We start from the raw sequence: 12,123 nt of genomic DNA, 5'->3' as shown, positions 1-12,123 counted from the left end.
GTAGTCAATGGAATTGCATACTGGAGTCACTATGTACACCAAAGGAGAATACTTCCCCCTTCCCAGGCAGCTTTAGATTCAACAAAATCTTTCCAGTTGGAGGCCTGGATTTCCACCAGTTAAAAATTTCAGGAATAAGAACATTGATTTATGAATGAACTAGTGAACTCATTACTGAACTCACCCATAGTGAATTTGGTCTCCAAGTAATTTTTTCCTATTGAATATCAAGAGACAATAAGGAAACCTAATAGTCTGTTTCTTTTAATGCTTATGTCTGACTAGTTCATAGCATTTAGAACTGGAAAAGACCTAAGAGATTAGTCTAACTTTCTTATTTTGTGTGGGAAAACTGAGCGTGACAATTGAAATGATTTATTCAAGGTTACACAGGTCCCAAGTATTGAAATCAGGATGCGCAAAAAAGTACCTACAGGATAAATAGGAAATGATCTAGAGAGGAAAGGCATTAGAATAAAGAGAGATTAGGAAAAGCTTACTATAGAAGGTGGGATTTTATCTGGGTCTTATAGAAAGCCAGAGAATCCAAGAAGTGGAGCTGAGGAAGGAGGAACATTCCAGGCATGGGTAACAGACAGAAAATGCCTGGAGCTGAGAGATGGAAAGTTTTATTTGTGGATCAGCAAAAAATTCAATATCTCTGTATTGAAGAATATTTAGTAAGGGGGAAGATAATTAGAAACATGAGGGAGGTAGGAAATGGGGGTGGTTATTACCCCTTTCTCTGCCTTTACTTTCCTTCCTTCTCACTCTGGACTCTTTAGTGGACTGGTTCAAATCTATACCATTATCTACTCTTAAATTATTTGGTTCTTGCCCTGTAAGAACTATGTCTCCTTTATCTCCTCCTCTTCTTCCTCTTCTCTTCCTCCTCTTTCTCTTTCTTCTTCCCTTCTGTTTTCGTACCAAGACAGAAGAGCATTAAGGGCTAGGCAGTCAGGGTCAAACAGGTAGGAAGTGTCTGAAATCAAATTTGAACCCAGGACCTCCTGACTCTAGGTCTAGTGCTCTATCCACTGTGCCACCTAACTACCCTTTTCCTATAACTTCTTATGTATTGCCAAATTCCAACCCTGGGTTACTCTTACTGTGTTTACCATTTCCTTCCCTGATGCCTACAAACATGTTAGAATGTCCTTGTGAGTAAGGCTTATCTCATTCATCCTGTTTTTATATCCCTCACTCAATATTGAGCACAGAAGAGATGTTTAATCAATGCTTCTTGGTTGCTGGATGTCTCCATCTCTCCTATCCTTAAAAAACCCAACCTTACTACACTTCATCATGACATCGAGCTATCATACAGTATTTATTTCTCCCTTTTCAGACAAACTCATAGGCTAAAACCTAACCAAAGTGAACCTGTCCCTACTCATTGTCTTCAGTCACTCACTTCTCTGTGCTTTGAAGGCTGGCTTCAGACCTCATCATTGAAATGGAACTCTTCCTTCCAAAATTGCCAATGATTTTGAATTTCTTTCTTATCCTGCAGTTTTCCCTCTATACAATACCAAATTAGTAAAGAGGGCATCTCATCTTAGTGTTCTGGGACTTTGCTATCAACTTGTACTTTTTAAAAAAAAATTAAAAACCCTTACTTTCCATCTCTGAATCAATATTATGTATTGGTTCCAGGACAGAAGAGTGGTAAGGGCTAGGCAGTGGGGGTTAAGTGACTTGTCCAGGGTCACACTGCTAGGAAGTATCTGAGGTCACATTTGAACCCAGGACCTCCCATCTGGACTGATTATCCACAGAGCTACCTAGCTGCCCCCTATCAACTTGTTTTATATAGAGCAGAGTTCACTATGATATTGGTTTGTCTTGGACCCTACTCTAAACGGGGTTACTTGTTCAAAGATTGGGGTATTGTTATAAGGTAATGCCATCATGGCTTGACTCCTACAGGTATCGTTAAAGCTCCAGTATAATAATATATTTAGTGGAATGAAATAATTGCATTTCTTAATCTACTTAAAATAGCTAGTTTAATTTATTCAGCATACTGGATAATTCTGAAAATATGGGGAGTATAATTTAATTTAATAAATATTTACTAAATATAGTATGTCCAAGGTTCTAGACTTTGGTCAAGGGATGCAACTACAAAAAAAGTAACAGTCCTTGTCCTTGAGGCACTTATATTTGGGGAGGGAGAGGGAGATTCACAGCATATGCACAAAGAGAGGGAGCAGCTAAGTGGCTCAGTAGCTCCCTCAGTTAAGCACTTCTCAAAAATTATCTCATTTGAGGGTGCTGCTGGGTGGCTCAGCAGATGGAGAGCCAGGTCTTGAGATGGGAGGTCCTGGGTTCAAATTTGACCTCAGACATTTCCCATTTGTGTGACCCTGGGCAAGCCACTTAAACCACCATTGTGTAGCCCTTGCTGTTCTTCTGCTTTGGAAACAATATACAGTATTGATTCCAAGACCGAAGATAATGGTTTTATTTTTTTAAAATAACAATTAGATAAATATGAAGTATGCACAAAGTAATTTCAAGAGGGAAATAGTGCTAACAACTTTCATCTCACACAGCCTATACGGTACACGAATAAACTATTGTTGTGGTGCACCTCAACACCAGAAAAGCTTATTGAATAGGGAGACAATTTTTTTTTCTCACAGTGATCATGGTTTTATTTTTCCCTCAGAGGTTCCTGACACTGGTTGGCATGACCAGGCCTTTTGAGCTGAATTCTACTAAGTAATTACAAACTAAAGTAGATTGCACGTACACATAAATTAGGACCTTGGGTAATGAAAGAATGTGCCAGAACTCAGCCTCAGCAAGATTAAGTCTGTTATTTCAAATGGGCATATTGCATTTTGGCAGGGAAGGTTGCTATTTGGGGGGCTTATATTTAATTACTGTGAACTTAGACTAGCTCTTCATTTCTAGAGTGAAATTCTCCCAAAGCCAACTTGCTTTTAAGACTGTAGAACTTGACCGATGAAAGCATGCTTTTGCCCTATTTCCTCATTTGTGAGAACCAAATAATTCTGGTGCTGGGATGCCTTACTGATTCTGCCTCTCTTGCAGAAAGTTTCATACTATGCCCTTCTTTATTAATATGAATTTCAACAAAGGAGCCAACAACCACTTAAATCCCTCAACTGCCTCTAAATCTGAGCAGCTGTATCATGAGTCACTTCAGGATCAACTCATTGAATGGGCTTCTGTACTTCCACTCAGAGGACTTAGCACACCCTCCTCCAAATCCTTGGTCTCCCCAACAGCAGTGATACAAATGAAATGAAGAAGATTAAGTGGCAGCTTTTTAGAAAATCTTCAAAGGCAGTGTGATTGTGGAGGGAGCAGCAGTAGACTCCGGAAAATGGTAGACTTCACTTCGGGAACTTAAAAAAGCCTTTAAACTCAGTGCAATTGGTTTTTGCAGGAGAAAAGCAGAATCGCTAATGCCTACTTCCTAGTGACCTCGCTGGGTGTTGTTAGCATGAATGTCATCACAGATGAAAGTACTTTGAGTGGAATACATCATGCTTCACAGGAGGCAAATAGTCAATCTATTCGATGATGGCAATACACACATTTAAAATAACTGTAGCAAACCTTTCTGCAGTATTTGATCCAGTTAACCACTCACCCTCCTTTCTTCATTTTCTCTTCTTCCTTTGCTCTTAAGACACTTCTTTCTGGGTTCTTCTTCTGCTTTGAGGTTTGCAGAGTGCTTATGTCCATTTTCTTATTTGAACCTTCCAATATTCTAGGTCTTGATTACTACCAAAAAAAAAAATCTTCCTACCTTGTCCATCTTCAGTCTCTCCGTTCCAATCTATTCTTCACATGGTCATGTCTGTTCTGTCTCCACATTCATGCAGGCTATCACCCAGACTTGAAATTCGCTTCTTCCATGTGTTAAAATTCTCCTCCTTCAAGGCATGGTTCAGGGGTTACTTTCTCTATGAAAAGTTCCCTTATCTTCTGCTGAAAGTGATCTCATTTCCTCCTGCCATTTTCTTTTAACACTTTCTTTGGCTCTCTCTCTTTTAAAAAAAAAATTATCTTCATTATCATGCAAAACACACTTCCATGTTGGTCATTGTTGTAAGAGCACACTCACAGATATAAATAAAATAATTTATTTTTTGGATATAAATAAAACCATATATATATATTTATTCGAATACATATAAATATGTATTCGCTATAAATAAAACTAAACAAAACCATAAATACACTAATGTGAAAGACGACTCCAACAGTTTTTTCTCTGGAGGTGGATACCATCCCCAATCATAAGTCCTTCAGGATTGTTCCAGATCATTGCATATCTGAGAGTAGCCAAGTTTTCACAGATAATTGTTGTCCAATATTGCTGTTACTCTATGTAATGTTCTCCCAACTCTATTTATTTCACTCTGCATCAGTTCCTGCAGATCTTTCCAGCTTTTTCTGAAATCATCTTGCTTATCATTTCTTATAGCACAATAGTATTCCATTACCAACATATACCACAATTTGTTCAGCCAATTGATGGACAATCCCTCAAGTTTCAATTCTTTGCCTCTACAAAAAGAGCTGCTATAAATATTTTTGTATAAGTAGGTCCTTTCCCCTTTATGATTATCTCTTTGGGATACAGACCCAGTAGAGGCATTAATGGATCAAAGGGTATGTACACTTTCATAACCCTTTGGGCATAGTTTCAAATTGCCTTCCAGAATGGTTGATTCAGTCCACAATTCCACTAACAATGCATTAGTGTCCAAATTTTATATTTGTGTCTCTCCTAAAGCATAGGCAATGGCCAATGGCTCAAGCTCTGAGGGGAACTCAGTCAGAAAAAAGATATCTATACTAGTGTAATATCAGAAGTGGAGTCATCCTAATGGATGATATTTATTACTATTTAATTGGAATGTACTGACACCTATTCACTCTTGTATTGGCTCTCTCATTTCCAACCTGCTTTCACCCTGGCAGGTCTGGATTCTTTGAGATAAGCCACCATCACCTCAGATTATAGTCAAAACTCTCAGGTGGTAGGGGATAACCTTGCTGAGGGGGGAATATACTCTCCCTAATGACCATTCCAATTCTTGCACCCCCATTCATTATGTTTTCTATATCTACAACTAGCCATTCACAAAGCAAATACACCTACACAGTGTGTAATATTAACATGAACATACAATGATGATATTCTTTTAGATATTAAAATATAACTATTAACTTAAGGCAAAAGTAATAATGACTTTAAATATACTAATAAATTAAAGTTAATGAATAAATGATAAGCTTATGACTATATACAAAGAAACCTGTGTCATACTTTTCTTATCAATATACCCAGTATCTATGGTGAAAAGTGGACATATTCTTATAGGATTCTGGCAGAGAAGTAGCACCTAAAAGTGAGATATCTTATATTTTATGCCTTCCCCAATGTTCTTTAGTACCCTTAAGGAATTGGGGAGGGGGTAGTTTCTAGTCTATGCAATTTGCTCAAGCACCCCCACTGAATGTGTTCCCTTAATATTAGGGGTCCTAGGACTCCAGTTCCATTTGATCACTTTACAGGCAGATTAGCTTTTACTACAGAGTTGTGACTGTTTAGTTGTTTCGGTTGTGTCTGACTCTTTGTGACCCCATTTTTTAAAGCAAAGATACTGGAGTGGTTTGTCATTGACTTCTCCAGCTCATTTTATAGATGAGGAAACTGAGGCAAATGGGGTTAAATGACTTGTCCAAGGTCACACAGTTAGTAAGTATCTGAGGCCAGATTTAAACTCACGAAGATGAGTCTTCCCAACTCCATGCCCAGCACTATCTACTACACCACAAAGCTCAATTTACTAAGGAATATTTACTTCAAATGTCAACAAACAGTCCTAAGAACTCTATGGACTCTGGGCAGAAGAAAAGGATTAGGTTCATAATTTAACTCAATTCCTTATAATATAGCCCTACCAAATTCCAAATCAAAAGCCCTGCTGGGCCCCTTCTAGTCCTGGCAGCCTTTACATTATCCAGAGGAGAGAAGCAGGATGGATTTTTTTTTTCCTCCTCAACCCTCTCTGACTAGACCCCCTCACTATGGCTGCCTTGAACTCCTGCCAGGCTCTCTGGGATCTCTGTTGGAAGAGGTTTCAGGTGTTAAACCTCTTTCTTCTGGAGAGAGAGGGTTCACTTCTCTCCCCCCTCAAATCAGGCTGTCTTCTAATAAAACTGGAGTCAATTCTGGGTCCTAATAATTGAGTTTATTCAAGGGAAACAGGAAAGGGACAGGGCTGATGAATGATAAGGATTGAGATTCAGGAGGGAAAGAGGGAGAGGGGGTCCCTATCTAATTAATGCTCTTCCCTCCCAAGTTAGACAGCTCAGGTCTGATAACCTGAATCCCTGAGGGGTTCAGAGTAGAGAAACCCTGATGTCTTGGCTGGCACAGCAAGTGCCCCAAGTTCAAATTTCAAAGGGGGTTGTACAGATCTTCTTTGTGAACTGCTTGTCTCTCAAAGTCCTTGTCCATTGGCTGGGGTTTGGGAGGTTCTGGGATCAGGAATTCAGGGAGAGAAAGATCAATGACTTTGAGATTCAGACAATGTCAAAAACCCTCTACTCAGATACTCCCAGCTAGGAGTCAGTTTCAACTGCCTGGATCAGCTTTTTCTCTCACTTTCTGCCCACCACCTCCTTGGCTCCTTGCAGGATTCTTGAAGCTCTTCCAGGCTTATTCCCAAAGTTTCCAGATTTCTCTCTCTTACAACTCCCCATTTTATCTTTTCCACGCAATGTCACCTTGATCCCACGCGATGATATGCGCCTTACTTACCGTTATTCTATTATGATGATATTCTATCTATTCTACTTACTATTCCCACTTTATACCCCCACCCAAAATAAAAAATCTTAGCCTAATCTTATCTATGTCCTATTCCTAAGCCTATCTTACGCTAAGAAATGGGTTACTGGAAAGTGATTTTAGGTTGGGCGTATAAGTATAAGATGTACAGTGTAACAATTTTTTGATTTCAGGATTGACAACATAGTCTAATGCTTATTTAAAATGTATCTATTATAATGTATAGATATATACTATTCTTTTTTTTCTTTAAAGTTTAGTTCATGCTTTCCCTAATGCTGTCTCTGTGTACAGAACTTCCCTTTCCTCCTTAAACTAACTCTGTCCCTTCTGTTAAGGGTTAATATGTTAATTCCTTCCTATTCTAAGTTAGTCTATTAGCATGTTAGTATCTACATTATGTACATGTCTGTTTCCTATACAATTATTACATATAATACATACATATTACATAAATACAGAAGCTCTGTTTTGAAGTCATCCAGACAGAAAAGTTATTCCCCTTTTTGCTTGTATGACTTCTGCCAGAGACTTACTTACAAATGTACACTTTTTCTCATGTGATGAACTGTATTTATTTATGAGATAGTCCCTAAAAATTAGTCTGATATTGTGTTTTTGTATGAATTATGTAATGTGGATGCGTATACTCACAGTCCTTCTGGTATTTCCTCTTCTCATCTTGTCTGATGAATTTTGATCATTTTCTTTCTTCTTGTGCCAGGTTTGTGTGCGTGTGTGTGTGCAATTCCCCAAGTGTGGTGTTAATTTGTATGATGGTTAATCTTAAATGACCCATTCTATTGAAATTCCTTTTCTATATTGTCCTTGATTGACAATCCCTTTCTTGTTGTTTAAGTCCATTTGCAGTCTTTGGTGTTGATTGGAGCTTTCTCAGGTCTGGATCTATTCTCCTTTACTGTGACCCATCTTGTCGGTTGTCTAACCTTGAATGTTGATTTCTTTTGTCTGATTACGGAGACATAAAGGATCATGCACATGTGTAAGATTGTTTTACTGTTGTTTTCATGGTAGTAAGAGTGGTTTTTGTATTGGGTACATGCTAGTGAGATATTTTGTAGAGCATATCTATGTTATTTTATGTGTGATTGTGTGTTATCTTCTTGTGTTATTATGTGAGTTTGTAGAGGGTTGAGATAGAAATTTGGATGGGTGTCCTTTTTGTGTTGTGTATCATTCTATTTCATCTTCACTTTTTGTTAGGCTTCCTATATTCAATGTCTCTTCTTTTTCTGCATTTTGTCTTGGAGTGTGGGCTTCTTGACTGTATTATGGGGCAATCTCTGTCTCTGTTGTTTCTGGGACATTTTGTGCATGTATGTGTTCTGTGAAAGTTTTTTCTGCTGGTTTCCTTTGAAGCAGCTTGAGTTTCTTCCATGGACTCTGGGGCAATTTCTGTTGTATCTTTTGGTGTGGCAATGTGAGCATAATGATGTTTGACATGAGAAGCATGGTACCATGGTTCTTTCCCTATAACTTTGATTGAAGTGGGAGTAGTGAGAATGACTTCAAATGATCCATTCCATGTTGGTTCTGTTGGTGTTTCTTTAGTGAAAAATTTCACGTATACTTTATCCCTTGACTTGATGTTATATAATGAGAAATCTAGTGGTACCCTTTGCACTAACAATCCTAAACTTCTCAGTTCCTCCAACCTATCTTGTATTTCTGTCAGATAGGTGAGTAGTTGGCATTCTCCTCCTAGCATGGATATATAAGATGGTTTAGCAGTCCTTCCATGCCATAAAGGTTGTCCAAAAAGTATCTTGTAAGGGGAAATACTCAAGTCTCCTCGGTTTAGTCCTGAGATAGAACAGTGCAAGAGGGAGAACTTCTGTCCATGTGAGGTGTGTTTGTGCACAGAGTTTCCCTATGGTGGTTTTAAATTCTTTGTTCATTTTTTCCACTTGCCCTGAACTCTCTGGCCTATAGATATCATGTAGCCTTCCATTTATTCCCAGATTTTTATAAACTTTTTGCAATATATGTGATGTAAAATGAGTTCCCCTATCCAAGTCAATAGTGTCTGGTATCATATCTGGGGATTATTTATTTTAGTAATGTTCTAACTACCAAAGCTGTATTATTCTTTTTAGCTGGATATGCCTCTGTCCATCTTGCAAATCTGTCCACTACATACCACTAATGCATATTTATATCCCCTGTCACTAGGCATGTTTATATCATCTATCTGCAAGCATTGGAAGGGTGTGTAAGCTAGTGGTCTCCCTCCCAATGCCTTGCTCTTGAAATGACCTTGATTGAATCATCTACAAGGTCATATGCCTGACAAACTCTAATTGCATGTGTGGATATCCGTGGCGTGACCCAAAAGCATCTTATGTCATCTAATAATGATTGCATTCATCAAGGGTGAAGGACAGCAACAAAGCAGCAATAGATAACAGGACTGGACCAGGAGTCAGGAAAATATGAGTTCAAATCTGGCCTCAGATATGTATTAGCTGTATGACTATGGAAGAGGCACTGAAACCTCTCTTTTCCTTAGTTTCCTCATCTGTAAAATGGAGATAACAATAGTAACTATGCCCTGTGGCCATTGTGAACATCAAATGAGATAATATTGGTAAAGCACTTTAAAAGCCCAGTGACTGGAAAATAGTAGGTTCCATATAAATGCTGTTGCTACTATTACTAGTTTATAATTATTATGTAAGTACCTAAGGAATGATGGAAAATGCTCATTCTTTCTTAAGGAAAGAGAAATATATTAAAAATATGATCCTCCTAATTTTAGCATTCTTTTTCTTTTTGGTGAAATAATCTGAGGACCGAGAATGTGCTTCTCACTCAGCACTTATTCTACTTTGGTTGGAAGAGAACAGCTTAAGGAGCCAGGCACCCAGAATCAATCTGTGGACATTGTTCACAGTTACATCAACTGGAATATTGCCTTTAGGCATGAAGAACTGAGAAAAACTACCCCAGATAACCTCATAGAAGTCACCAAAAAACTAGGAAATGAAAATTGCTTTTGAGGATTGTTAACCCCCAGAGGAAATGAAGTACTAACTTAAGTTTTGCTTTCCAACCCGAACTCCTAGGAAACAAGACCCTCAGACCTCAGTCTTGATGAAAAGCCTCTGAATGAGAGATAAAGGCAGAAAATCCTTAGGAGCACCTATTGCATTGATACATTCAATTAGAGCAGCAGTTCTCAACCTCTCAATTTGTAGCAATGAGAATACATAATGCATATCGGGTATTTACATTCCGAATCATAACTGTAGCAAAATTACAATTTTGAAGTAGCCACCAAAATAATTTTTTAGTTTGGGGTCACTGCAACATGAGGAACTGTATTGTGGGGTCACAGCATTAGAAAGGTTGAGAACCACTGGATTAGAGTAATGGCTGTGTAAAATGGCTTGAAAATTTCCTCTCAAATAATCTATGTACCCAGCATCTGAAATCCTAGGGAATTTCATCATCTTTGCAAAAATGGCTCCTTGAAGGCAGATATCATCATCATATTTTTTTCTGGGTCCCTGCAGTGCCTAATAATGCTATTGAAGAAACTATCTGTAAAATGCCTTTATCATTACATGCCTGGAAATCTAATGGAACTATTGTGAAAAGATTATTATTCACCCCTCCATTTATATCTCTCTCTAACTCCTTGCTCCCCTGAACACTCATTGAGTGAGTGTGGCACCAAGCTCAGTTGATAGGCATAAGTATCATGGCATACCCCATTCATCTGTGCTCATAGTCATATGTCCAGGTGGTAGGGGCAGATTACCATGTTTTCTGGTATGGACATAGAAGCATCAGGTCCATTAACTGATGCATCAATGTAAAGTGGGATTCCCTTCATTTTGTGAATCAGGAGGATGTATTGATTGAGATGTATGAATGGGGTTCCAATGGAGGTTCCTTACTACAGGAGGTTCCCAGGATACTTAGGATGACTTAGGAGTGACATAAAAGAGATTTAAATGGAGGGGCATATGTTTGCACTGATAGACTATCATCAAATGCTCTGTGTTACCACCACATTCTCTCTTATCCAAGCATGGGCTATTCTGCGTATCTCACCAAAACACTATATACTAGTACCCCTTCCTATTCCCTTAAATTCATGCATTTAAATAATTTTGGCTGTTATATAAGTGCTATCATCCATCTGCCTTTCCCTTTAGTTGTTCCCTATAACAATGAGATCAGTCAAGACGAATCTTTCCTTCATACACATATATGCTCTAAAGGACTTCTGAAGTCATCTGGCTGAACCCTTTCCCCTTAATTTTGCAGATGAAGAAATTGAAGTCTGAGGAAGTAAAATGGTATCAGAGATGGGATCCAAATTCAGATGCTCTGACCCATATCCCAATACTATTTCCATTGTTTCACATGATCTTCCTTGGGCATGGACCTCACTGCTTTTCTTTTCATCTTCCCAGTCCCATATAACCCTGATTTACTTAATCTAGAATGTGGGAGAGAAAATTCATGTGGAAAACAAAAAAATAGAATATTCATTTATTTTTAGAAATATTTATTTATGTTATATTTATTGATTTATTTAGACTATTTTCCTTGGTTATATGATTCATGATTTTCTTCTTCCCTCTTCCCTCCTCCCTCCTAGAGCTGACAAGCAATTCCACTAGGTTATACATGCATCATTACTCAAAACCTGTTTCCATGTTATTCATATTTGCAATAGAGTGATCTTTTAATATCAAAACCATAATCATCACTTCTGGGTTAAGATGGCCACAATGTAGAAGCAAGGATCTTCCTCTCCTCACCACCAACCAATATAAGGGGCCTCAAAAAGGACAAAAAAACAAAATTAGATGAGTGAAGTGGCTCCACTATAGGATACAGCCTTGAAGGTAGGAGGGATTTGGACATTTCCACACTATAAGGGGGTTAAATAATTCCCCTCAAAGTGCAAGCTGATCACTCCCCAAACCCACTCCAACTACAATGCGGGAGTCAGAACCAGCTTGCCAGAATCAGAGTGAGTGAGAGGCAATCTCTAGGTTCTCAGAAGCTGGCTCAGAACACCACAGAGTAACCCCTGAGAGCAGCAGACTTGGGATCCCAGGAGGCTGAGGAACAAGGACCTTGGGCATAGAGATAGAACAGAGAGGGGAAGCACACAGTAGACAACACAGAGACTTTATAAATAGCCTCAGGGAAAAACCACTCCATAGCTCAATACCCAGAGATCTTGTCCTCCTCACTTGGACTTCTGGCTGGGAAGGGAAGGAAAAACCAAGAAA

This window comes from Monodelphis domestica, chromosome 2 (genome assembly GCF_027887165.1).
Source record: "Monodelphis domestica isolate mMonDom1 chromosome 2, mMonDom1.pri, whole genome shotgun sequence".
Taxonomy (NCBI): domain Eukaryota; kingdom Metazoa; phylum Chordata; class Mammalia; order Didelphimorphia; family Didelphidae; genus Monodelphis; species Monodelphis domestica.
Note: the sequence above shows the minus strand (reverse complement) of the source record.